At 38.8% G+C, this 25,495-nt stretch overlaps 1 long non-coding RNA gene across 1 annotated transcript in view; it reads left to right on the forward strand.

Annotated features, from left to right (window-relative positions):
* The first annotated feature begins 435 nt into the window (after nucleotides 1–435).
* LOC103459519 (uncharacterized) overlaps nucleotides 436–25,495 on the forward strand; it is a 55,661-nt gene continuing 30,601 nt past the window's right edge. Inside the window, exons 1-4 of the long non-coding RNA XR_532763.1 lie at nucleotides 436–485; nucleotides 2,707–2,782; nucleotides 3,273–3,416; nucleotides 14,634–14,709. This is a non-coding gene — a long non-coding RNA (uncharacterized LOC103459519). The remainder of the gene's footprint in view (nucleotides 486–2,706; nucleotides 2,783–3,272; nucleotides 3,417–14,633; nucleotides 14,710–25,495) is intronic.

The raw sequence follows: 25,495 nt of genomic DNA on the forward strand, positions 1-25,495 counted from the left end.
AACGCCTGAATAAGATGCCGTCTCTTCTGATGGCTAATAGATAAGCGCAGGTGCCACGGTTGAATTATGAATACATTTCATGCTGTTTATATTCGTTGCTGTCATGATTTTAAAATGACTTGTTGTGAAGAGGCTTACTCACGCGCGATTTTAATTTAATTGCTTATTTAATAGAAACACCGCAATTGCAAATATTTTTTTCGACATAAGCAGAATATAGAAAAAGATTTACGCATATGTGATGGAAACACGGCTAATAACTCGCGTCTCACTTGAGGTGGGTTGCTAATTGAACACACCGGATTTTAATGAGGCAACTCCAAATGTTGGCGACTGCCTTACGCCAATTGGTTGATTTGAAACAGGTGTGTTGAATCAGGACTCAGCTAAAACATGGAGTGACCAGAGGTGGGACCAAGTCACAGTGTTGCAAGTCTCAAGTAAGTCTCAAGTCTTTGTCCTCAAGTCCAACTCAAGTAAAGACGGTAAAGTCGAGTCAAGTCTCAAGTCTTTTTTTTTTTTTCAATTATTATATTTTTTACAATGTTCCAATAATGCTAAATGTAAATAATAGACCATGTGCTCTTTTTAAAATCAAATATACAAAGCACTCATTGCAAATAAAGCACAGTGGTTTTGAATTTGGATGTGATGCAAACATAAATATCCGTCAGTCCAAGTGGGGTTAAATCTACAGCCAATTTCACATCTCAGTATTGATAAGAACATGTTGCCTGAATCAAACTTGAAATAATCACTAACCAAGACACAAAATAATGAGCTGCATTACCATCCAGAAACAGAACTACCCCACAGTGTTACGTTCAGGATCCTTACAATTGTAAAAAAAAAAATTTTTACTTTTGCAGCAATTTCTGAAGGATAGCAAAATTATACCACTTGGAAATGGTATTTCAACCACCATCACGCCGCCATTTGAAGAGTTATAACTGGAAAAAAAACTGTAAACTTAATGCAGTAAACAATTTTATTGTCAATATAATTTCCCAACATAGATGTCTTCAAATACACCCATACCTGTCAAATTTTGGATTTTTAATATATGAAATGTCTCTGTCCGGCGCTACTGTCGGAGGAGGCAGGAGTAAAACTAACCTAAGCCGTGGGGTGGAGGAGGGGATATTAATACTAATACGGGAACAGGGTGAGAAAGGGGTGTAAGAAACCGTACTTGTCCTTATGAATACACCATCCATCCTGTGATGGAACTGGACCTGGTTCATCATTATGATGGGATAGAGAGAAACTCTCTTCCCTGAGTTCAGGTACAGAAACTGCTTTCTGATCCGGACCCCGCTCACTATCCACCGGCTTCCTGAGCTAACACGGAGCACATTAGCTTCCTGAGCTAACACGGAGCACATTNGCTTCCTGAGCTAACACGGAGCACATTAGCTTCCTGAGCTAACACGGAGCACATTAGCTTCCTGAGCTAAAACGGTGCACATTATTTGTGGATATTTGAAACACCGGATTTATACAGCATGACTAAACACAGCATACAAGTGGGTCACCAACGTAACCCAGAGTTGCTAACACGACGTTAGCTAGTCAGTTGTCTCATAGTAAAAGAAAAGTACTTATCGTTTTTTATGCAACTTCAAATGCCGAACAGTTTAAAGTTGCATCTCCATATGAGATCCTGATCTTGCAGGTTCATGTTTGTACTTGGATATTTCATGATTGACATACCGCCCCCCCCCCCAAAAAAAATAAAATAAAAATAAATAAAAATTACATGAGTACATGCTTTGAGCATTTTTTTCGTGTCTCGTTTTTCCCCCGTTATTTTTAAATCCTGTTAATTTGATTGGCTGTGCTGCAGCTTACTATACACGATCTGCGCATGTTAATACGGAATGAGTGAAATGAATTAATGGGGCCACTTTAAAAAAATAATGTTTTAAATTTTAAGACGGTAAAATATCAAGTCTCTTCAAGCTTCAAGTCAAGTCCCAAGTGAATGGTGTGAAAGTCAAAGTCAAGTCAGAGTCTTTGAGCATTTTTTTCCAAGTGAAGTCTCAGTCTTGATTTTAACGTCGAGACCCCCCTCTGGAAGCGACATTAACTCCAAAGAACTGAAACTGCTCCAGATAACAAGTGTTGTGGAAACAATTAATGTATCCAGCGTCAAGTCAAAAAGCCAGCAGTCAAATTTAATAAGAACTCTTACACGAAATGAGGAAAAAGTGGCCAAAAATGTTCAGAAAGCATCCCTCCATGCCCCAAAACGATAAAAATGCATATAGGCTATTTTAAAATCTTTTTGTATGAAGAATTTATTGGAAACAGAATAAAGTGAACCCCAATGTTAATTAGGCTGCTAACTTTATAGACTGTGAGCATATAAGCAGTTTTTTTGGGGGGGAAGTATGGTTATCTCTCAGAGAAATTTGCCAGCTTCTTAATCTGAAGTGAATCATTTTGTGAAGGTGGGTGCCTGAAACCAGAAGCACTCTGTTGCCTCAAAGTTTGCTGACTCGACAAGTTTGGACCTCTGCTGCTGGGAGGTGCACTGAACCAAACATGATGGCTGTTTTTCCTGATATACATGTAGTCAGTGCTGTACATAGTCGAGTAAAATACGCCTGCCCCATCCATGCTGTGATTGCAGTCACTTTTACTGCAAAATGTGCTTTTTGGAAAGTTTTCATAAGCCTTGAACTTTATCATTCTATGTTACAGAGACAGGCTTGGATTTACCAGTGGGATTGTGTGACATACCAGCAGAAAATCTATACTAACCAGATTTAAATTAAAGGTAATTTATAATTAGTTACTCTGGTAACCAGTACAAGAGCTAAAATGTTAATTAAATGAGAAAAGGTTGCAGTGAGCTCCAGCTCAAATGATTGCATATTTACCACTTTCTTCAATAAAGCTCCTGAAAACCGCATTGTTCTCGTTCACATCCAAACATACAACAGGAAGTATAAGAATGCATTTAGGCAAAAATATGCACCTTCAGATTTAGAACAGTCATCTAAATTAAAAGTTGATGTAAAACAGAGCAACACACCTATCGATATATTTTTATTCTGGCTTTTATTGTAGCTCCTTTGGTGTACTTCAGTACTTTAGTACTGCTAGCAGTTACCACTGGTCAAAAAGTAAAATGTCATTTGCAGGAAAAGACTTTGTTGCAAATAGTTTTGTCTGAGTGAGAACTGGCCGGAGTTTGGAGGTGAACTAAAAGTTATTCCCCCTCCCCCCCCCTCTTCCTTTTGGCTTTACTGGCCTTTATCTGACAGTTGTCGGACAAGAAAGCGGATTGTGAGGGAGGTGGAAAACATGTGGCAAAGGTCATCAGAGCAGGACTTGAACCCGTGATGGCCGGGCCGAGGACTCAGGCCTCTGTATGGGAGCTCCTCCGCTGTGCTCAGAAATCAAGAAAGGTAAGTGTATGTGTGTACTTGTGTATGTGCAACCACTTCAACAATATTTACCAACAAAGGGAGGTAATTGTGGACAGTGACCTTTCCGCAGCGCTCACCTCTTTGCAGTTTTACTGTGCTGCTAGGTTTAGCAGAATGGTGTGAGCTAAGTTTTGGTTAGGGTTGGGAATAGACTAGCAGTGCTTAGGGGAAAATGGCTGGATTACGCATGAATACAACTACTAAAATGAATCGTAGTTCATGCAAAGTCTGTGTGTGTCTGTATGAGCTATGGCTAATCAGAAGAGGCATAAATAACGCTGCTGTCTTGAAAGATTATGATGACTGGGCTATGATTAAAGATTGATATTGAGTGAAATTAAATGTCTAAGAGGAATCGTAAATCAGTCTGTCTTCAATTCTCCAACTGGAGATCTGTCACCAGTTTCCCCTTTCTCCAAAAATAGGCATACATACGAGTCGGTGCTTGCATGACGGTTTGTCCTGTCGAGTGTTATTTTCACTTTATTTTATTTTATTTGGCCAGTTGCTCCATAAAATTAATCTTGTCCTTCTTGGACCAAGATGATCACTTTCTGGTGTGCTTTGAGGTCCTTATCTCGTGGAAACACCCAATTTAGAGGTCATTTCCCCTTTCAAACATTGTGCCCTCTTAAGTATGCTAATACATTCAAATCGACCTATGTTGTCTGGCATACAATATATAGCCCAAAGAGAAATTTGCCCATAGCATGATACCTTAGCCACTGTGCTTTACAGTGTTTGGGATTAATTTTGCTTTTTAGTCCACAAAATGTTTTTTCTCTTTATTTTAATTTCAAGCTCTTATCCCTTGCAGGTGCTTATTGCAGATAAGTTTGCATAAATGTCCTTGTTTTGTTCTGATGCATTTACTTTATGCCACGCACATTGAAACACAAGCTGATGTGCAATAGCTGGCAAAATTGCACACTGTTCAAGTAGTTAACCTCAAGGCAAGCTACAACAAAAAATGTCTGTCCAGTTAGGTCTTCTTTAGCTTTGAAGTTGTATAACACGGCGCAAAGTGCTTAATGTTTGCAAAATCAAACAGACTGAAATGTGTAGACTTACACGTTTTCTTTAGACTCCCCATTTCCTCATATTACCCATTCAAAGTCTGACCGGAGATAACATGGGTACCATTAAACGACATAAATTCAGCCATTACTAAGGCAAGGTCTTTTTGGAGCAAATTGCAGCTTCTCATTGCTCCTTTTCATGCATAATGTAATGGTTTTAGTCTGGCTGATCAGAGCAGAGAAGTGGTGGTGGTGGTGGAGTTAGGGTGTGTGTGGAGGGTGGGGAGGTTCTGAGGCAAACTGCTCGTTATGCCACACGTCTCAGTAGCTCATCAGCGAGCAGCCAGTTCATCATTAAATGTAATGTGTGATTAAATATTTATTCGGTCCACGGTCACTGCTGCGCTATGTTGGATTTACATGACCGTCATTAAAGGACATCAGCTGCAGGATTAATGGAGTAAAAGGCCAACTTGAATCCAAATACTTTCTGGTTCACTCACCGCTGCTTTTCAGTATCTGGCAGATAACTAATGGTGTTTCTTCTTGTTGGAGTATCGAGTACGCGTGGCGCGACATGCTAACCTTTGACAACTTCGATGCTTTTGCCATGTTGACAAATGCCGCGGCGTTGGCCTGTCGCACCCAGAGGAGCAAGTGGAAAGGAAAGAAGCCAACTTTGTTCATTAATGTTGAGCAAAAAGCCCTATGGGGCAAGTCAGTTTTACCGTCACAGAGTGAAAGCAGAGAGTGCCGGATAATGAGGTGAAGAGCTTAGTGACTGTTCTTGAGTTTAAAAATGACCGGAATTGCACCAATTAGATGATATCAATTCATTAATTTACCTAAAAAATAGATATCAGGAATAAATAGAGCTTGTTTTGAACCTAAATGGTATAAATATTTAAAACGTTTTCTAAGCTGGCAGAGTTGTCTTTTAGTTGCAAAGATTTGCAACTTTAATGCCATCTTGGATTACAGCTTCAGAACAGTTTCAGTATTTGATGAAACCCATAACTTTGTTTTAGCCAGATGCTGAAATTCCTATTTTTCAAGCAAAACTCCCTTTTTTAAAATGTAAGCCTTCCAATAAAGAAGCAGCTGGTAGTGGATAAGAAATGGCTCCAGTGTTTTGGGGAAAATTTCCTTCTCTTGTGGGGTTTGTGTTTTTCCCAAAGTGTAAAATCTGAGTTCTGCAGTAAGAGATGGATTATGATTCAAGTAATCACCCTTTTTTGTTTTTTATCCAAAAAAAAAAGAAACAAGTTGATGCCAAAGTAATAAATAAATGGAGGGAAAACAGCATTATAATACTTTAAAATAAGGAATTCTAAAGAAACGTCGGATTTTCTGAACCGGGTTGAGGACTGGCAGATGTTCGCAGCTATACTTTTGCCAGTTTTCAAATATATAGATAAATATATATTTAATCATTAGCTTGGTTTATAATTCCTGAAACGGTTAATGCTACCGTCACATTTTTGGCTACCGCTACCCTTAGCCACCCTTTTTAATTTCTGGCACTCAACTGCTGTTTACTGTAAGGATTAATGCAGACTGAACACCATGTTTCCCTTCAAAACAATTAAGCTTCCACGGTAATCTGTGGAAGCCGGTGGCTTAACACTGGCACTTTTTTTTTATGAAGTTTACTACACTGCACCTAATAACAATTGATCGCATCACAATTATATTTCCATGTTGGTTAAAACAATAAAAACATAAACAATGAGAGAACTTTAGTAAATTAAAGTCAGGTGCATTTTAATTGTCCAAAGCTTTCTGCTGTTTTTGTGTGTGTGTATTGCATGCATTTCTAAAAATACACGTAGACGGCGGACAGCTGCCCAAAAGCATTGATTTTCATGACTTTCTTTCTAGAGGTTGCAGGTTTTCAAGTTGCGTAAAGTGAGTTTTCTTTGTTTGCCTTTTTCAAGAATTTATAGTTGTTGTTTAGGTATCGTTAATCTTCCAATGACATATAATTATGTTGTGGTATTTTCAAATTTCCTCTCAACTTTTTTAAACATTTTGATCAATAACACAGTGGGTTGCTGGATGACTGCCATAGCGCCACTACCACTGGGCTTACCAAGTTTTCTCAGGAGAAAACCTGCAACTGATGACCTCTCTGCCATCTCCAGTTCATATAAATCCAAAAGATCTGTCCCTGGAAACTGCACACTTCTTCCATCTTAACACATCTACATGCTCAAAGTCAGATAACATTTATTTCAATATATCTTATCTCTTGTAAGTTTAGTATACTAAGATTTGCACTAGAAACTACACCTGAAATAGTTTATTTTTGCAGTGTACTGCACAACAGACATGGTGAACCCTGTAACTCCCTTTTGCCACTGAAATATTTGCAATACTGTACAGAAAATGAGAGATTAAATGAGATTTTTATACATTAAGCTCCCTCAGCGTGGGTCCCGATTTGCCTCATGTTCCCATTTTAAACCTGTTGACCGCAGCATTTATAATGCGGCTGCTTAATAATTAAAGTAGCACTAACAGGGGTGGTTAGCCCTTCACATTTTTGTGTGGGGAAATATAACTTAATACAGTAATTACACTGATTTACAGCTACATAACCAGTGGCGGTGAAACGAATGTTAGCAGCTGTAAGGGCCGCCCAAGTGCGGAAACAGCACAACGCTGTTTGAAGGCAATCCGAGGATGCTTGTGAGCTCATGCTTTGTAATGTTTGCATTTGTGTTTTTTTTTTTATGAAGTCAGTGGAGCACACCAGGAGTGTTAGAAAGTCATCCACTGTACAAACACACAGGACACCACAGCGACGTGTCGCTACGCCGTTTTGCTTTGCTTTGCTGCGTGACTCGACACGGCTTAGGCCTCACTGCAGGATGGATCTACATATACATGTGCAGACTCCCTGCAGGGTTCAGCTCCAGCTCATTACCACCAGATGAAATGGAGCGCGGCGCACGCTTCGGGATTAAGCGACTAAAAAAAAGGGCCCCGTCGACGGCCCCGGACTCGTTACTACACAAATCTTGTGTGTAAACACGATTATTTGTCGCATAAAGGACCCCGACGACGCATAAACCGCCATCACCAGGTGCGTCGAACCTTGACGTCTGCATTTCGTCTGCATTGTACGGGAGATCTTCTTCCAGCTTTATCGATATCCGGTCCCGTGGCCAGAAAACCCGGCCGCTGCCAACAGATAAATATGGCTGCAGGAGCGTATTCATCATCACCGGGGACGAAAGGCCAGCTCTGGTTTGTCTGCTGGAGCCAGACAACGTTGTTGTTTATTGTTGAGCGCTGAAGCCAGCTGGCTTCCCTGTCATTGCCACAGGACAGACATAATGGACATCCAGGCAGTTTGGGGGAAAATCAAATTCTCCTCCCTCTGAAAAAATACCAAGCTCTCTGCCTTGACGGTGCGGTAACTGCTTTTACACACACCGCATGGAGCAGCAGCCCCGCCTGCGCTGCTCTCTTCCTAACCTTGATAGAGATGGCAGGGCGGACGCCGGATGGAGCCTTCGCCCGCTTCCAGAGCTGACCGCCTTCACACTGCGGAGGCTCTTCCTCCTGGGCTGCTCTTAGCCTCGCAGCATGCGCTAAGGGAGGAATTTGGTGTTCAGTGGGCTGGGTGGGCGCATTGAAAGAGAGATCATTGTGTCTTACAGCAGGATTTCACTTTCAGCATCAGGAAACGTTAATCGAAGAGGACCTCGGTGGACGACTTGAGTAAAGCCAAAACTTTCCTGCAAAAAAAACTGTCTTCGTTGTTAAGCGCTTCATTAATATTTAACATTCATGACATCAAAACTACAAACTGAAACGTATTTTTTGAACACATAAAATCTTGCAAACATATATTTTTTTAAATCACAAACTATTTGAACCCATAAATCTGTTCTTGGGTCACTCACAGGTGTCAAGATGCCAATTTTTAATGGATGTTTTTTCATTTTGTCTGTTTAGTATTTGAGCCACTCTGATTCTGAGAATTCAATAAAAAAACGTCTCAGACACACTTTTGTCTCTGGAAGACCAAGAAACGTGTGCATACATCTAAAATTGGTTTGAGATTTCTATTGAACTTCCTTTTAGCACTGTTGAGTGTTTTAGCGCTCCTGTAGAGACACTGGAATAATTGCATTTACTGCAGAAATGCTGTGAATGCTGTAAGCTGAATGGACGTGGGTGGCGATAATTAGAATTGAAAAACAAAATTCTTCTAACAAACCTCTTCAATGTGAAAGCATATTGATTGGCTGAAAGCTGAGTGTTAGCTCGAGCTGAAAAGATGCAATCTGGAGAGCAAATCTGGAGACAAAAGTGAAAACTGAGAATATAATTAATCAGTGCAAAAGCAGCTAATCCAGCACGCAATAAAACAGCCTTCAACAAATACCCTTTCTGTTCCTATGTGATTCCTGCAGGTTGTTTCAAAACATTTCTCCAAAATTGTCCTCCTTATTCTTTTGTGAAAATCCGACACGTTTGTCGCTCTGAAAAATCTATTTTGTTCAATTTTTATTTTCTGCCTTTATCTGTGATCATGTGAACATGGGAGTAATTTTAACCTCAGACTTTAAACGGAATAATTTCCCTTTGATGCAGTTCAGACTCGACGCTTCCGAGGTGTTCTTGATGCTCGATACAACCGGAAGCATCAAATATTCATTCAGTCTATCTTCATAGCAAACAGCTGACAGGTAAATAGTGAAGGTTAAAATGCAATTAAATTATCACAAAGGAGGGGGGAAAAAAACCCTCCAACTTTCAACCGTAAGGCTTAATCAAAGTGAATAGTAACAACTGGGGAATACTGGAGAAAATATAGTTCTGTTTATTGATCACAGGTGCTTTAAAGGGGCATTCTAATAGAAAAAAGGGAAAGCAATACTTGCCAAACTGGCCTTCAGCTGTAATAACTTTCATTTGAAGATTCTCCTTACAAGAATTTTCTTTTGAAGCAAGAGTTTTGCCCTGAGCTCCTAGAGTCTGTCTTCAAATCATTTTTGAGCCAGTAAACATCATCAGACTACCTTGCCAAAACAGCACTAACTTGGTAAGATGCTGACTATGCATCTTTAAACGTCCCGATTTAAAAAAAAATGGCAATTGTGTCAGCTGAAAAACTAAATGGTCATGATCTTATTTAACATCTTCTTTTATTCAAAAAACAGATTTTCTCATAGGAATACCCTGCATGAACCTCCTTCCTTCACCTTCGTCTCCAAAAATCAGTCTTTCTTGCATTTGCAAACTTTGACATGAGCTGAACGAACAGCCAGAGAAGAAGAATCCATCACTCCAAAAGCAACGTAAAATAAGTTAGTTTATGTAAATTTTACAACAAAGCATGTTAATTTTTGCCACAAAGATCCACCTAATTCAAGTGTTTATACTTGACATTTTAAGACTTCTTTTATCCTTCTTTATCTTAAAATCCACCACGTTTGCCTGAATTTTATCCCGTTGTTGTGAACTAACCTAGATGTTTAAAGATGCCATAATCTTGGCATATAATAACTTTAATTTAGGGATTTAAATAATCTGTATTGACCAAAGATGACAAATGTTCTGATTTGACACCAGTGAGGCGGTTCAAGGCTTTTATTCTCCACGGTTGTCAGTTGTGTGTGAGCTCATCTGCTTCCTAAATACTAAATACACTTTGGTTAAAAATACATTCTCTTCATAATAGAAAATAGAAAGGCACATTATGGCTTATCATAGTTGGCTGCGTGTCATTAGTATATGTTACTAATAAGGCTTTAACACTAGTATATATTATATATGGTCAATAAAGCCCTACAATACAAATAATACATTCAAATGTGTTATTTATCAAAGCATAAATTAGCTACTGAATATGGTTTAAAGGCTGCTGAGGAAACTGGCACTTGGTTGAAGTGTTTAGACATCGATACTTTGACAATAACCTCGTAGCTTCCTTCGTTCACATTTGAAATAAGTCCTCTACAGAAAGAGGTGGTGGGGAGGGGAAATTGGATCAGAGCGATTTGAAAGACTGCAGCCTGAATAGATGAGCCGATAGTGAGTGATAACATGGTCTGATGTGATGCCACTCTCTGAGCTCAGAGAGGAAGGAAAGCGCCAACACATGCAGAGTTAAGAACATGTAAATGAGCAAAAATAAAGAGCAAAAGGAATGAAAGCACACCAAAGCCAGACTTGAAGGGTGAGTGATGAGAAGTGAAGGGAATGCGTGTGGGTGTGTGTGTGTGTGTGTGTGTGTGTGTGCGTGCGTGCGTGCGTGCGTGCGTGCGTGTCTGTCTGTCTGCCTGTGCGCGCCCGCGCGCGTGCGTGTGTGTGTGTGTGTGTGAGCGAGCGGCGGGAAATAACACATGCATGTTTTATTACACTCATGTGAAATGAGTGATTAGCCCTTCATGAGCTTATTCAGTACTTAAAAAGTGCTCCGTCTTTAAATACTCTGAATGTTATTAGCTGCGTTTCCATTACAAATGTGCACAAAACTTTGTCAATATTCCATTAAGGCTGAAAAAACACAATTTTGCAACTGCAGTGTTTCTGTTAAATAATCCCATTCATGCAAAAAGTCATGAAAAAATGTGCGACGCCATCATTCTCCTACAACTTCCTGTCATCTTATTTGTCTTTTCCTGCAGTAGTAACATCTGGTTGTTGATCACATGACGCAAAACAAGTGTGTCCATTGCAGTTTTGTGAAATGCACTAAATTCGATATGGCTGAAAAACCACTTGATCCTAGCTAAAAAATCTTTAACTGAAAAACATTCTTTTTTAAAATTGCAGTTGTGCAACTTGTGCAATTGTGTGGCCAATGTAAGCGCAGCTAATGACGAGATAATTTTCTCATTTTGTATATGGAACAAGCAAAATATGTCATATATTTTTGGTTCTCCTTCTGCTCCTTTCATGCTATTGTTTTCCTCAAATGCTGCTTAAAACATTACGTACAGAAAATGTCTTTCAGATCCATCTTTTACCAGCTGAGGCAACTAATCTGTAATTTCATGCGGTGCCGCTCAAACCCAATTTAAAGATACTGTGCCACTGAATACAGTGATGAGAACCCACTTTGAAATTCGTCAGACAGTGCTGTCTCTCCGTTATGACATCAGAAGAAATGTCCTGTGTATTAACAACCTGCTTATGAATTAGCATTTTACCTTACTTTTCTTATTCCACTGTTATGGAAAACACAACTCTTCTTCTGCTTGTCTCTTCTCTTTGCAGCACACCTGTTTTTCCTTTAGCTCCGTGCTCTCCCTGGCTCTGTGGATTTCAGAATGTCATCAGTAGTAGCGCTACAGAGTGACGTGTTCATGAGAAGCGCCCTGTTTTTCTTTGATTCCATTCTCACACAGAGGTGTGTGTGTGTGTATACTGTCTTCATGATGGTATAACCCACATGGCAAAAAGGCAGCGCTAACCCTCAGACTCTTATAGTTAAACAGAACGGCAGGTTTTATGAAAGGCTTAAAATGATCTCATGCATTAATTTTCAAGTGCATTTCACTGACTGAAGTAGAGAAATGGTTTAGTTTTATATCTGCTTCAGTAAAATCAAGATACTCACACTCCATTTAAGACAAAAACATTTTAAGTGCATCAAAAATGAATATGAAGTTTTTATTTCCAAGCAAAAAGTAGTTCATGTTATTTAATTTAAATCTTTTTAAATTACAGACTTTCTTATGTGTCTTGAATAAAGATATGATGATGCTGAAAAATTAGAAATAGGGTAGTATTGTGTATTTTGTAATTGCTGTGGCCCTAAAAGAGAAATATTTCTTATCGTCACTTTTATTATCACAATATTACCAAACAAATATGATGACTTAAATCCGTATTGCACATCACTAACACATCCATTGCAAAGCATAGATTTTTAAAAGTTTATAAAAAGTTTCTAGACAAAAAACCTGTTTTAGAGATTGTAATAGTTCTTTATATTTCAAAGTGGTTCTTTAATTTGAGGGTACAATGAACATGAATATTTTCCTTGATGCAAAGTGGGAAAGTTTTATGCCAACCTTTTCAAAATTTGATGAAAGTATCTTTGCATTTTGGTCTGAATCGGTTGGATTACACAGCATAAGCAGTAGTAGCATGGACAAACTCTCCACAAGCCGTCCTTTCTTTTACTTTTTTGTTTTTTGTGGCTAAATGATGGAAGGAAAAAACTTAAAGTGCCTGAATATCGCCATTTCTTACAAGCCACTCCTGGAGTTCCTTCTGCTCCTTTCAGGTTTGTGTCACTAGGAATTAAAGCGAATCGTGCGCGCGAGCATCTCAGGAGACTCTGTGAAAAGGAAAAACCTGTAGACAGTCATGTCTGTTGTCTCTTTCTTTTCAAACACCATTAACAAAGAGAACTATGTTGTTCAGTGAAGATGGTTGAATCAAGGGAACCATGTCTAGAGGTACAGTGTGAAGTTTGGGAGTTTAAACATGCCTCTGACAAATGTAGCCTCAACGAACAATTTAGCAAAAACAAAAGAGCATTTTATTTTATTTTTTTACCTCTACCTAAAGTTGTTTTTGGCTCTGCTTAGCACTGCTTTAAAGGACTGTAAGGATGAAAAACCCAAATATATTAACTGATATGAGAGTAGTTAATATTTATGAAGCTCGTAATGAGAGAGAAAAGGGGCATTTGTAATACTTTTGAAATGTGACTTCATTACGTTAGAGCTCATGTAAATGCCTTGGCTGGCCTCTTTGAATCTCAGGATGATGAATCCCACTGTTGCACTGATGGCGATGATGGCCTCAGCAGCAGGGGGCAAAGGAACGTATCAATCAATTTGAAAGAGGTTGGTTAAGGAAAATATGGTGACAGTCAGGAGAAGTTCAAGATATCATAACTACACATTAACCTGCCCAAAATAAAATGTCCAGTCAACTCAAAAGGGGAAAAAACTCCATGAAATTATTGTGACTTGCTTACAGGACAAGTAATGTAGTCATAACTTGGGTCAAAATGTATGAAAAGCACAACAATTAAGGAAAGCTGGGTTTGGACAATACTTGATGAATCTGATACTGTTAGAAACTCTTTATTTCTCTCTGGAAATTGACATTTGAAAATCAGAATGTACTTATGAGATGAACAGCAGACTTCAGTGCGTGTGTGTGTGTGTGTGTGTTACCCCGATGAAAAACCTTTTTTGCCCCAAGCTGTTTAATCAGTAGAGAAAAGTTGTTGGCAAAATTTTATGATCAGTGAAATCCAGACTTTTTTTATTCATCAAAGTGGATCAAAACAAAGTCAGCTTATTCTTACTGCCTCAATTAGAAGAAAAACACAAAACAAAACATAAATGCTACACATTTTTAGTGGCCAGATATAAAAAGGCAATAATACTTTGCTACCACTGAGCTACCACTTTTGTCATGTTATAACCAGTAAAATATATATATCATATTTATATTGATCTGATCAATCAGAAAAGGTATTGCAGAAAGCAATAGTTTTTTCCCCCAGAAATAGAAAATGAAAAGTGAACAACAAATTGTCCTCAACCCCATTTAACCTGATGCTCTAAAATGAAATCATGTGCAACCAGTTTCCTTCAGAAGTTGCCTGTTGTGGTATCAAGGAAAATCCCCCAAAAGTTTGAAATAAATATATTCCAAACTTTATGTTTGCAACAACATAAACCTTTCTTAGATATTAACCTTTTTTTTCTTTTTTTTTTTTTTTTTTTTAGCTTGTCAAAACTTTAAATAACTAAATTCACGAGTATAAATGTTGTGATTGCTGGGATTGAATGAAGGAACACCATAAAAATGCCAGGCGTATTTATGCTACATTATGCTTACATTATTCTCCCAGTATTTTCAGCTCTGTTCCCTCACAAGGGGAACACAACATGAAGAAATGTCCTTGTGATTAAACGCTTTCTACAATTACTCTAGCCTTTGTTCTTCTAAAAAATGATGATTTTTGCTGTAATCATTTACTGAGATTGCAAAGCTTCACAGGAACAGCACGGAAACTGTTTACCTCGCATAAATAGGTCCCAGGCAGGCGGCTTCCTGGGGTTTCCTGGAGGGCCTGATTAATGTTGGATGGAGTCGCGTCTAACTTGTTTGTGGAAAAACTTTTAAACTTGGATGTTTTTGCTGTAATGTTTAAGGAGGGATTCTATTTTTTCTTCCTTTTTAGTCTTGTCCATGATAGTCCACGAGTACAGAAGAAACCCTCAGCCTCTTCGTTTGTTCTGCAGACTCAAAGGTCAATGGTAAGTAAAAGCGACTTTGTGTGCAAGCTTAGATTTTCTTAAGAAGGACACACAAGGAGGACACTTAATGTAAGAAACAGGCATATAGTGTTGCTACGCAGTTTGAAAAAGTCTGGAATTTGGTTTTAAGCTCTAAGAAAGTCTAAATACAGTATGGATTAAGAAAATGGTGTGGGAAAATATAACCATTTCCAGACTATTGATACTGTCCACTATGTAAATGTATTTCTCTGTGCATCCAACAAATAGTTTTTCCTTAGGATCTACTTAAAGGGACAGCATTGTGTAATTTCTGGGGACGTAGTGTCATTTTATAGCACATAAAAAAATAACTGTTACCTTCAGTTGTTCTAAGAAATGCTCTATATATAAAATATGACTCATAAGAAATTTAACTTTATACTTTGTCTTAAAACTGGGCCTGTCTCTTTAAAAACTCCTGCTCTTCCTGAAACTCCGCCTACAGGAAGTCATCACAATAATGTCCCTCTATTAACCCTTTAAAAACGTTTTTACCAGCATTTCACTGAAAAGCGGCTCGTATAATGATTTCAACAGATGCACAGTTCCAGTACTTTTTACGAATTGCTGCTGACTAGTCTGAAGGAGCTGAGTGAGGCAGTCTTTGGAGGGGTGTTGGGGGGGGGGGGGGGGGCTTCTCTATGAGGCAGTGGTAGGGCCACCCAGGCATTTTGCACACCTGAATGGTTGCCATGGGAGATTAAAGGATGTCTTAAACATACATGAACAAATCGAAGCAACATTACAGATATGTTTTTAATATCATAATACAAAGTTCAAAGTTGATTTTACGTAGTACTGCTTTGTGCAATTTTAGGTGGGAATGGGGAGTTTTGATGTAAGGGGTAAAAGTGTAAGAATCCTGATGCACAACAATCCTTCTTTTCGTCTAAATATTTCATCTACTCTGATTTAGCCGAAACGATTCTCTGTAATGACACGGACAAGGATGATTTTTACATTTTTTTCCTCCCCCATCTCCGGACATATCTGGCAGTGGCCCGTCTCTCCTCGGGTAGACGGCTCGCGTAAGCGCCGCTGATGAGTGTGAAGTTTTCCCATTACCCTCACCGCCCCCTCTTCTCATCATCTCCACTCGGCAGTCGGGACGTCTAACGACGCGCCAAGAATTCATGGCGTTTCTCCTCCGTGGAACCTCACGTAGCGTCTCCCTCTGTAACTACCCTCTCCTTAATCAATTTACAGGTCATGAGCTCCAGGCTCGGCGAGATGATTATTGTTATGGCGAGGCGGGCGCGCTCATTGCCTGCTTGTCTAACCTCGCTAACGCCCCGAGAGCAGGCAGCCAGATTGAACGATAAAGTCATCCCGGCGAACCCCGTCCTGATTTAGAGCCCGTCGTAAAATTGATACTTATTTTTCTCTTCTGCTGTGCTCACTGAAGTGCGATATCATAAACCGCACCGCCTCTCCTCCTTTTTTTTTTTTTTCTCATTTGGAGATTTAAGGCTGCGGGTCAGAGGGGTCACTGAGCTGGGCTCGCTTTCTGTCATTGATGATCAAGCAATTGCCTCTGATGTCTGGGATTCGGTTCGGCTGAGAGGAAGAAGAAAAACGTCTGCCAAGCCAACTCTGAGCGTCTGCCAGAGCTGGGAAACAGAACGGCGGAGGACGCTCGAGGTGTACTTTGAACAATTTTCATTTTCATGAGCCTCAAGTGGATATTTTTGAGGCCTTGTGACCCCACCTCCCATCCATCCAATACCTGTCTTCTTTTTCTTTTCTTTTTTTTTTTAGTCACTTAGCCACCCATAGAGACGTGTACCTGCACATCAGAAGCTCCTCTGCTCCCTATCTGAGCTACAAAGCTAAAGTACCTCTTTCCCTTCAGCTGCTGGAGGTGATTGAAACGTACTGCCGCATTCTTGGTGGGGAAGGGGTGAAAAGAAAAGTGCATGAGTAATTTCCATAAGACAAGCTGACTTACAGAAAATACACAACAGTAAGTTTCTTTATTTAAAAATAAGCAGCAGCAGATGGTTCTGCACTGGCATTCACACTCCCTTTGAGCCTCTGTGTCTGTGCTGTATGGAGGACATCTGCATGTGCAATGCAGTGGAAAGGACATGACCTTTACACATGAAATAAGAATAAGTTAAATATGATTAGCAATGATGAAATGCTTTGGTTTGTTGCATTTTATTTGCTTCTAAGCTCTTGAGTCTCTTTTTCAGTGTGTGTGTTTGAAATGTCCTGAAGACGGAGGTTGTGTTCAACAATGTGTTGCATTTCACCGTCATTTACGCAGTGCGGTAACGCTGGATTTGCATCAACTGCTGTTTAGCTCTGATGGCTGTTGGGCTGGAGCTCACCTTTTACTGACAGTAATGTTATTGTGCAAGAAAATATTCAAATCAGGCTGCGGTTGGTATAGTGAGAAGTTCCTGGATTCAAATCCTAGTCTGAAGTACTTTGGCGTTTGGTGTTTGCATGTTGTTCCTGTGCAGAAATGCTACATTTTCATGTTTATCTGTGTTGCACTTTTAAGCAAGGCAGTTCAAAATGATTTACATTATGAAAACATCAAGTCATCAATTGTGAAACGACTGATGAACTTCACATTTTGCAATGTTCTCACTACTACAGGTTGCACGATGTAACAGTTTAATGAATCTTCACATGAGTCGTCCTTTAAATGTGAGTGAAACAAATGTTTTTGGGTTATTTTTAAAAAAATGCTAATCTTAGCACACAACTGGATTTTTCCTTTTCTGTCAATTTCATCAGGTTGACATCTAAACAACAAATGTAACACCAAACTGAATTTGATTAAGTAAGACGCATACCTTCATATTATTAAAGTATGTGCCGATTCCTCAGTTGGCAATCTGAACTTTCTCCAATTTACAAATGGTAAATTTTTAAGGAAAAAATACACATTTTCTTTTTAGAATCTCAAACATTAAAGAAAGCGTCTTAACAAGATGCCTGATTTACTTTGCAGATTTTTAGAACAGTTTCTTTCACACCTGCATCCAATTAACTGATTATGGCTTATCCATGCTCCCCTCCTACACGTTACCACGCATCTTAGCGTGTTAATGAATGTCTCTATCCTTATTGCACTAAAGCCTCTCTAACTTGTCATAAAATAAATGTTTTTGTCTTTGCCAGCTGCTTAATATCTCCACTGTTAAGGGACAGATTTCCTTTTAATTAATGTAATCACAAGACTTTATGGGCATTTAGTTGAGAACAAAGACTGACTTTAGGAGTACTAACTCCTAAGATTGGAAATAATTCATATGCATCAGTTTTTACTTTTTTTAAGTTGTTTATTTGATCTGACGGGACACAGATGTGTGATGGGTTCATATTTATTGTTTTTTGAAGATTATTAGCATTGTGTGTTTTGCTGTTATGGTGAACTGACTTGGATAGCCAGAACTTTTAACATATACATAATTTTTTCAGATTTTTACAATTACTTGAGAACTCTCTAAATCTCTTACCAGACTCATAAGAGGCTTCACTCTTCTTTTTGAAAGCCTTAGCTAGTTATTTCCATCCTGCCGGTGTTGATTCCCACTACATCAAATACAAGCACATCATAAATGTCGACTAGTTTAAACATGCCAAATCTCCTGTAAACTGCACATATATATTGTTCTCATCACATGTGCCTGGTATAATATGCCTGTTTGTAAATTGAGCTGCTTTAAGTTTGGAGAATTTATCCTTTACCAGATTTACAATTTTGCAGAAAAATATCAAAATCTTTGCGTCAGGTTTTATTTACATTGCACATATTTTTCATATTAAAAAGCCATATATTAAAAACATGTAAAAAAAAAAAAGGCTATTATTATGGTTACGTTTACACGAGAAAGCTGCCTAGAAATTGCCAGTGTTTTTGGATGTTGATTGCAGATGGCGCCGCCAAGACACTTTGAAGTCAGGTGTAGTTGACATGCCAGGCCACTAGACAGTGCTGTGATATTAGCATGTCATCGAATGCACATGCACTAAGTGAAATGTTAAATGAAACTAAACATCAAAAAAGTCAAATTGTCTTTACTTGTGATGGCCTCGTGAAATAGATTGAGCTTTTATTCAGCTAACTTTAAAGTCATGTTTACTTTGGCACTAGCAGAGGGGCTGATTGAGATCCCCTTCCACCCAACCAACTAACACGCTGCTAAACTGATTTTCTCTTGATATGTTAATTGTGCCAAGCAATTACAAACAACATTAAAATGTAATGAGCCATATTTACTTCTGGCCAAGAGGAGGGTGGGAGGGACTTTGTAAATTACAGAGATGCTAAAAAAAAGGAAAAAAAGAAAGATTGAGGCGATGTACATACATGGAGACCACAGAATAAATTGAATGACAGTGGGAGGGGGACGTTGAGAGCAAGAGAAGTATGGAGAGAGGAGAGGCAGCAAGAGGCTGATGGGTTTTATGCTGTTTTCTTGTAACTGAGCAATAACAAAGGGGCCTGCAGTCACTGGGAGAAAATTATTTTTTAAGGCAGCTCATCAAACATAATTAAAAGTTTGGGCTGGAACAGAGGAGCAGCTCTGAGAGTACCTCTTGTCTACTAGAGTGATGTCTGGAAAATTACAATTAATGTTTGTCGAGCATGTATCTGGATTGGATGATGGAGTGCAAGCTCAAATGCCGTCCTTCTCATCTTGACTCAACTTATCTCTCTATGCAGAAACACGAAGGCCGCTATTGGCAGCAGGTGATTTGTGTGTGAACGGTCGGGCCGAGTGGAGGAGGCTGTAGCTGGTTATATGTAGGGGGTTGGAAGTAAAACTACATTTTATGTAATATATGTAGAAATGGACTGATTTGTGATCGGTATCCAATTCTTGTAAAGTTTTGGCCTGTAGATGCAAAGTTTAACTGATTCTGATTCTTCTATACATTTTTCACTCAACAATTTTTGGTGTATTTGAAACATAATCATCAAATATAATTGTAGTAAAATAACCCTAACCCATATTCCTTATTTTTCTCAGTGCATGCCTTAATAAAAAGATCCAAACTTTAAATGTTTACTTTAATTACTGAAGCATAGGAGTATAAATCCACAATTGGTTGGAAATTTGACAAATACGTCCTCAACAACTAAATATGACTGCAAAGAGGAGCAGGGAGCAGAGCTCGTTTGATTACAAGTAATGTAAAAACACATTTATGATTTTATTCATTTGCTTTGAAAGAGATTGTTAATCACTTAATTGTTGTTGGTGTTGGAAGTGCTTTAAAGATCAGATGTAAGAGCCCTTAGCGCCTGTGTGTTTAATTAAAAATGAAACATACAAATTAACAGTAAATCGGTGACTGAATATCGTTCAGGCTCTTGCATTTGTCCTCCAGTGATTCATGTCGGAAATGATGCCTGGGAAACACACTGGATTAATATGAAATTGCATTTCACTGAAGAATAATCCCAAGTGTTCGCACATGCTGCAGCCAACAACTTCTATTTCCTTTTTTTTTTTTTTTCCACTGTGAGAACTAACTGCACAAACTACTTCAGAGTTGGAGACGCAATCCCGACTGGGGAAAGAGAGCAGAATCAATGGCGTGGTGTCGCAGAGAATATAAGAAATGCAAAAAGTTCCTGGAATAGAAACTGGGGAGCAAGGGAAAGGGAAGTGTGAGGAAAGAAATAGACTTCAGAAAGAGCAAAAACATCACAGGGAAAGAGAATGCAACTCAGACGGGGTGGGAAGAAAGCATGTGTCAGGGATCTAAAAGTGGAGAGAGGATATTTTCCCCTCACTGGATGACACTCGCATCCAATTCAGTCATTTGTCATCCCACATGGGCCGCACGGCTGGCTAATGGATGGGGAAGGCATGAGAGACACAAGCTCAGGGAATCCCTCCGTCGTTATCTGTAGCAGACATTATCGGACCGCTCCTAGCCGGGCTGGCAAGCGGAGCTGATGCCGGCGCTGGTTCTGGACCGCCAGAACTGATGGAGAACAGGACCAGTTGTTTTAGAAGGGAACAAGGGATTTATGACATCTTATTCCCTGTGATTACCAAAGATCGCTGCCATTGTGGTGCTTAAGCTAACTCCTGATTTAACCAAGCAGGTCCTTTGGAGCATTTCTGCTCCCAGTTTGGGAGAGCTCTGGTGGGAGGTATGAGCTTAATTAACATAAATACCTTAATGGAGCATTTTATCAACATGTCTTGGTCTACAAAGATCATGCAATCCTTTCCCTTTTTTCCTTTCTTCCTTCCTTCCTGTTTCAAAGTTTTAACTTTTTCCTTCTGTTCATGCTTTATCTGTCTTTCTGTTCACTCTTTCGTTTTGTTTCCTGTCATTCTTTCCTCTCTTTTTTTATGCTTCCTTGTGCTCTTCCTACCTCCTACATTTTCCTCCTTTCATTTAGTTCCTCCCTTTCATCCTTTTTTTTCATCCGTCCATCTAGTCTCTGGTCTTTCTAGATAGTGGTCTGGCGATACTGAAAGCCTGTTGAAAAACGGTAGCTGCCATTAAAACTGTAATTGTCAAAGGGGCAGTATTTGCATAAGGTTATGATGACTCCCTCATCAAAAACATACCTGGAGTATAGCTTAGATTCTTTAGTTCATGTAGTAATGCGAAGAAAACCAGTTCATATTCATTTAGAAGCAACAATACTAATGATTTAACTCTGGTAGAGTTCAGGAGAGTTGAAAATGTACTACTCTCCGCAAAGCAAGCCTCAGATATTTTAATGTCTGACCAAAATAGAAACATGTTGGTAAAAACGAAGGGCTCAACTCATCTTTGCTTCTCGGAACGTCGTGGTAAGAATTTTCTGAGTAGGTGAGCATGTGCGATCTAATTGGCGCTCGTGACATAATAGGCTCTAAAGCTATTATATGGCAGCAGCTGAAAAGGCTGCAGAGTTCTCCTGTTGCTTGACTGCTCCATTGTTACATAATCAGCACTTGTGCGAACTCACTCAAACTACATCACAGTTTCACTGCTGGGGCTGTAATCACAGCCGAGAACATCTTATTCTCAGAATGTCAGGTTACTTTAGAGCCTTTTTAGATAATACTCGAGTACTCAGACAGTGGGTTATATTTCTAGCTTGTATTAAAAAAATGCATCATTTAAAGAAGTGCCAACTCTGCAGATACATTAAAGGCTAATGTAAGAGTAAAAAAAAGCTTTGTGGCATGGAAAAGGCTCACTGCTGTTCACACTTTCTCTTTTTTTCCTCTTCTTTTTCCCAAGGCATGATACAGTTAAATTCAAATACCTCAAGCTGCTAAGATTACAGCTGAACTCATTCCTGTGAAGGCTGAATGTCTTTCTGCCCCCTGTGGCATGGTAGCGTGCATGAAAGAGTGCAGAGCGCGCTCATTGTAGGCTGCTGCTCCGAGTGCCATTGACACAGCGTAGAGCAATAGGAACGCTGTCTTACACACAACCAAACAGCGAACAGGGAGCACTCAAAGTACTCGTGGGTTTATTTTAACTTCGACTCAGCTGATTATCTCTCCTGTGCCACTCGTAAAGAGACTCCATAAAGGTCTAATGGGAAAAATTACGGCAAATCAGCCACACGGATGATCCAGGGCTGCTGAAGCCGGCTGCTGTTGAAGTTGATAACTTTGATATTACTAATGGTGCATACCGTTTTCTATTTTTTCCATTTTGATGTGAAAGATGATGGGACATACAAAAAAAGTGGAACTTTGTTTTTATTCAGTCGTTCATTACGTGCACAGAAGCAGGTTTTTATGCTAGCAATGTGCCGTCATTATTCTCTGATTTTAAAAGCTACTGTCACATTACTTCCCATCTCGTCATCCATTATAACATGTCTAAAAAGAACACATTTAAAACGTGAAACAATGCAGAGCATTTTATGAAAGTCTGTAAAATGAGTCTGAATGCACTCCTGTTTTATATAGTGCTTGTATTTTACTGAAATTTAAAGTCAACTATATGCACCATTACAACAGTAGCAGCATTTTCATTGACCATACAATTGGCAAATTGAAATTATGAAAGTAAATTTGTTTCATGGAAACACATTGATTTTTGAAAAAAATAAAATGTTTGATGTTTTTGCCCTGGTTGTTTTTTTTTTTTTTTGTGGCCAAATCAAAATAAGTGCATTTCTCAAAACTGTGATTGAAACATGTTTTCCGTGTCACACAAGTATCGTGATCAATAACCAGATGTTAGTACTAGCAGAGAACACAAAGACAACAACAGGCAGTGGTTGGACGATTATGGTACGGCATGTTTATTGACTTGACACATCATTTAATGGAAACACGGTAATTAAACCTTTTTTTCGACATTAGTAGAATATCGACCAAGTTTTGCTTACATTCGTAATGAAAATGCAGCTTCTACTTTTGTTCTGTGAGCCTTTTTTTCTCCATATTTACTGTAACTATTGCTTGAAGATCTAGATGAAAGTTAAATGTCTGACACAGGAAGCAGCCTTTACTTGAGATTAGTAAAGGCTGCTTTTATTTTTGAAAAACTAGCTTTTATTTTGAAGGTAGCCCCTTTAGCATCCCATGTCAAAACCCTGAGTCAGTGTCCCAGGAATTACAAATATAATTTGTCTACTGCTGAAGAAGATAAATATATGTGCGGATGACAAAGAATTTGGCACTTCACAGAAAAGATAACATCTGAGACGGCCCAATTCTGAAGTAGACTTCTTCTCTGAAAGCCAAAAAAAAAAGTCACTCCAGTTTGTGTCAGTGCTGGTTTTGGAACCTTCAAGCAGTTCTCGTGTTTGAATTGGTTGTTTGCACAGTAAACAGAGCCTGTAGATGATGTACAACCAATGGTTTTCCTTTTCTTGAACAAAAATGTTGAGCATTTCTGATTACTGTGGATCTTAAAGCACAGGTGTGCAACACTTTAGAAAAATCTAAATTTAATCTGAAATGACTAAAGCTGCAAAACTGCAAAGGAAAAGTGACTAGCATCCATTTAAATTGGCATCCTCTCATAGTGACTCGTGGTGCTTCTTTACCATGTTGGAACAGGAAATATTTTATTTTCTGTAAACGAAAGAAAAATGTTTTTTTCTTTTCTTTTTCTGCCAACTGGCCAACAGTGTGCAGAACAGAATGTACAGCCAGAAAAACTCCAGTTCCTCTTGCACTTTCTCTGATATCTTTATGACTGCTGGTGTAGGGTTAGCCAGTCATGAACACTTTCAAGAATAACAACAAATTGGTTTCAGCCACTGCACTCTGTTTTTTTTCTTTTACTGTATAAAGCTGCTCACTTTCCTCAAGTCAAGTCCATCTCTACAGCAATTATCTAACTGGATGTGCTCCTATTCAAGTTGTGCCTTGTTCATTCAGTTGTTGGCGAGTGTTTTGTGAAACGCTTTCATTTTGCAACAATTGCTCATGTTTTTATCGAACTGCGACTGAAAAAAGCCGAGAACAGGATAAAATGGATAAAGTGGAAGCGTCTAACTGCAGTGGGGATTTGACTAGGTCAAAGAGCATGCTCGTACTTTGGGTTACTAAAATGATTACGCTAAATAAAACTGCAAATCTTGGCATTCAGTTTGATGATATATCAATAAATCTGTGGAGGTTTGGTGTGTTTGACAGCCTTACGCTGCAAACGGGGGTAAACAGCTGTCTCTGTGCCTTCCACACGCATCCACTCGAGACTTGGCAATGCACATCTGGAGTGGCTGACCAATGCCAAAAACTTCAAAGAATCTGGCAGCCTTTGATGCTCAATTGCATTGTTTATCTTCGCCAGGAGACTTCATGGTTTTGGCATCAGCTGGCACATCAGAGAATGTGTTCACTGCCAGAAGCACATCTTTCCAAACCAAAGAACTAGAAATTATTATTTCTAGTGAACATGTTCTACACTGTTAAGCATTTGTGAATATAGATATTTTTATTTTATTTAAACTTATTGAAACCAAAGTAAATTTTTGATCTTAGATTTTGACGTGTAGTTCTTTTTTCCACACCATCAATCCTGCCTTCCTGTGGAAAAATTGCTTATTTTTGTACAACTGGTCCTCATTTTCAATTCTGTGAGTCTGGACTGTTTTTTTTGCTAATACTTTTTATACTTTGATCTTTTGTTATGATGTATCTACAATAACTCTCTGAATAATTTGATAATAATTCCCCTTTGGGATCAGTAATGTATTTTTGAATTTGAATTGAATTGAGAAACAGCTACCTCGACTCTGAGGTTTTAAAAAATCTGATCCAATTTTACCCAATCACTAACTTTTGGCTCTGAAATATGTAACGCTCCAGTTTACTGGAAATTACAAGCACTGTAACCAATCACAGCTTTGACAGCAATAAAATGTCTTAAACTTTCCTCTTGCACAATATTTGGAAGAGGACAAAATTTGGAACATGGATTAAATAGCAGTACAACCACAGGAAGACTACAGCTCTAAAATAGCACAGAAAATTGACGTCATCGTTCAAAATTTCTGCTTCTCTTCACTGATTGGTCACGATGAAATGCATCCTGGGAAATCCAGCTCTGTGGGACAAATCCTAATGAAGGCACTGGGAGGAAGTGGAGGAGCTAAATTTTTCTCTCTCATATCAAACTGTCACAACATGACAGTTTTAACAAATATGTCAAATATATTTTTGTAAAAAGCTTTAAAGAGAAAACTGTAATTGACAAAAAATGATTCAACTCATTGGTTTTACTCAATTTAATGTTTCATGTAGTGAATTCAGTTACTCAGATTCTAACTTTCTGTACCGTTTTTTTCTTCTTTCTTTTAGTTAGAGGTACACAT

This window comes from Poecilia reticulata, linkage group LG23, assembly GCF_000633615.1.
Source record: "Poecilia reticulata strain Guanapo linkage group LG23, Guppy_female_1.0+MT, whole genome shotgun sequence".
NCBI lineage: Eukaryota > Metazoa > Chordata > Actinopteri > Cyprinodontiformes > Poeciliidae > Poecilia > Poecilia reticulata.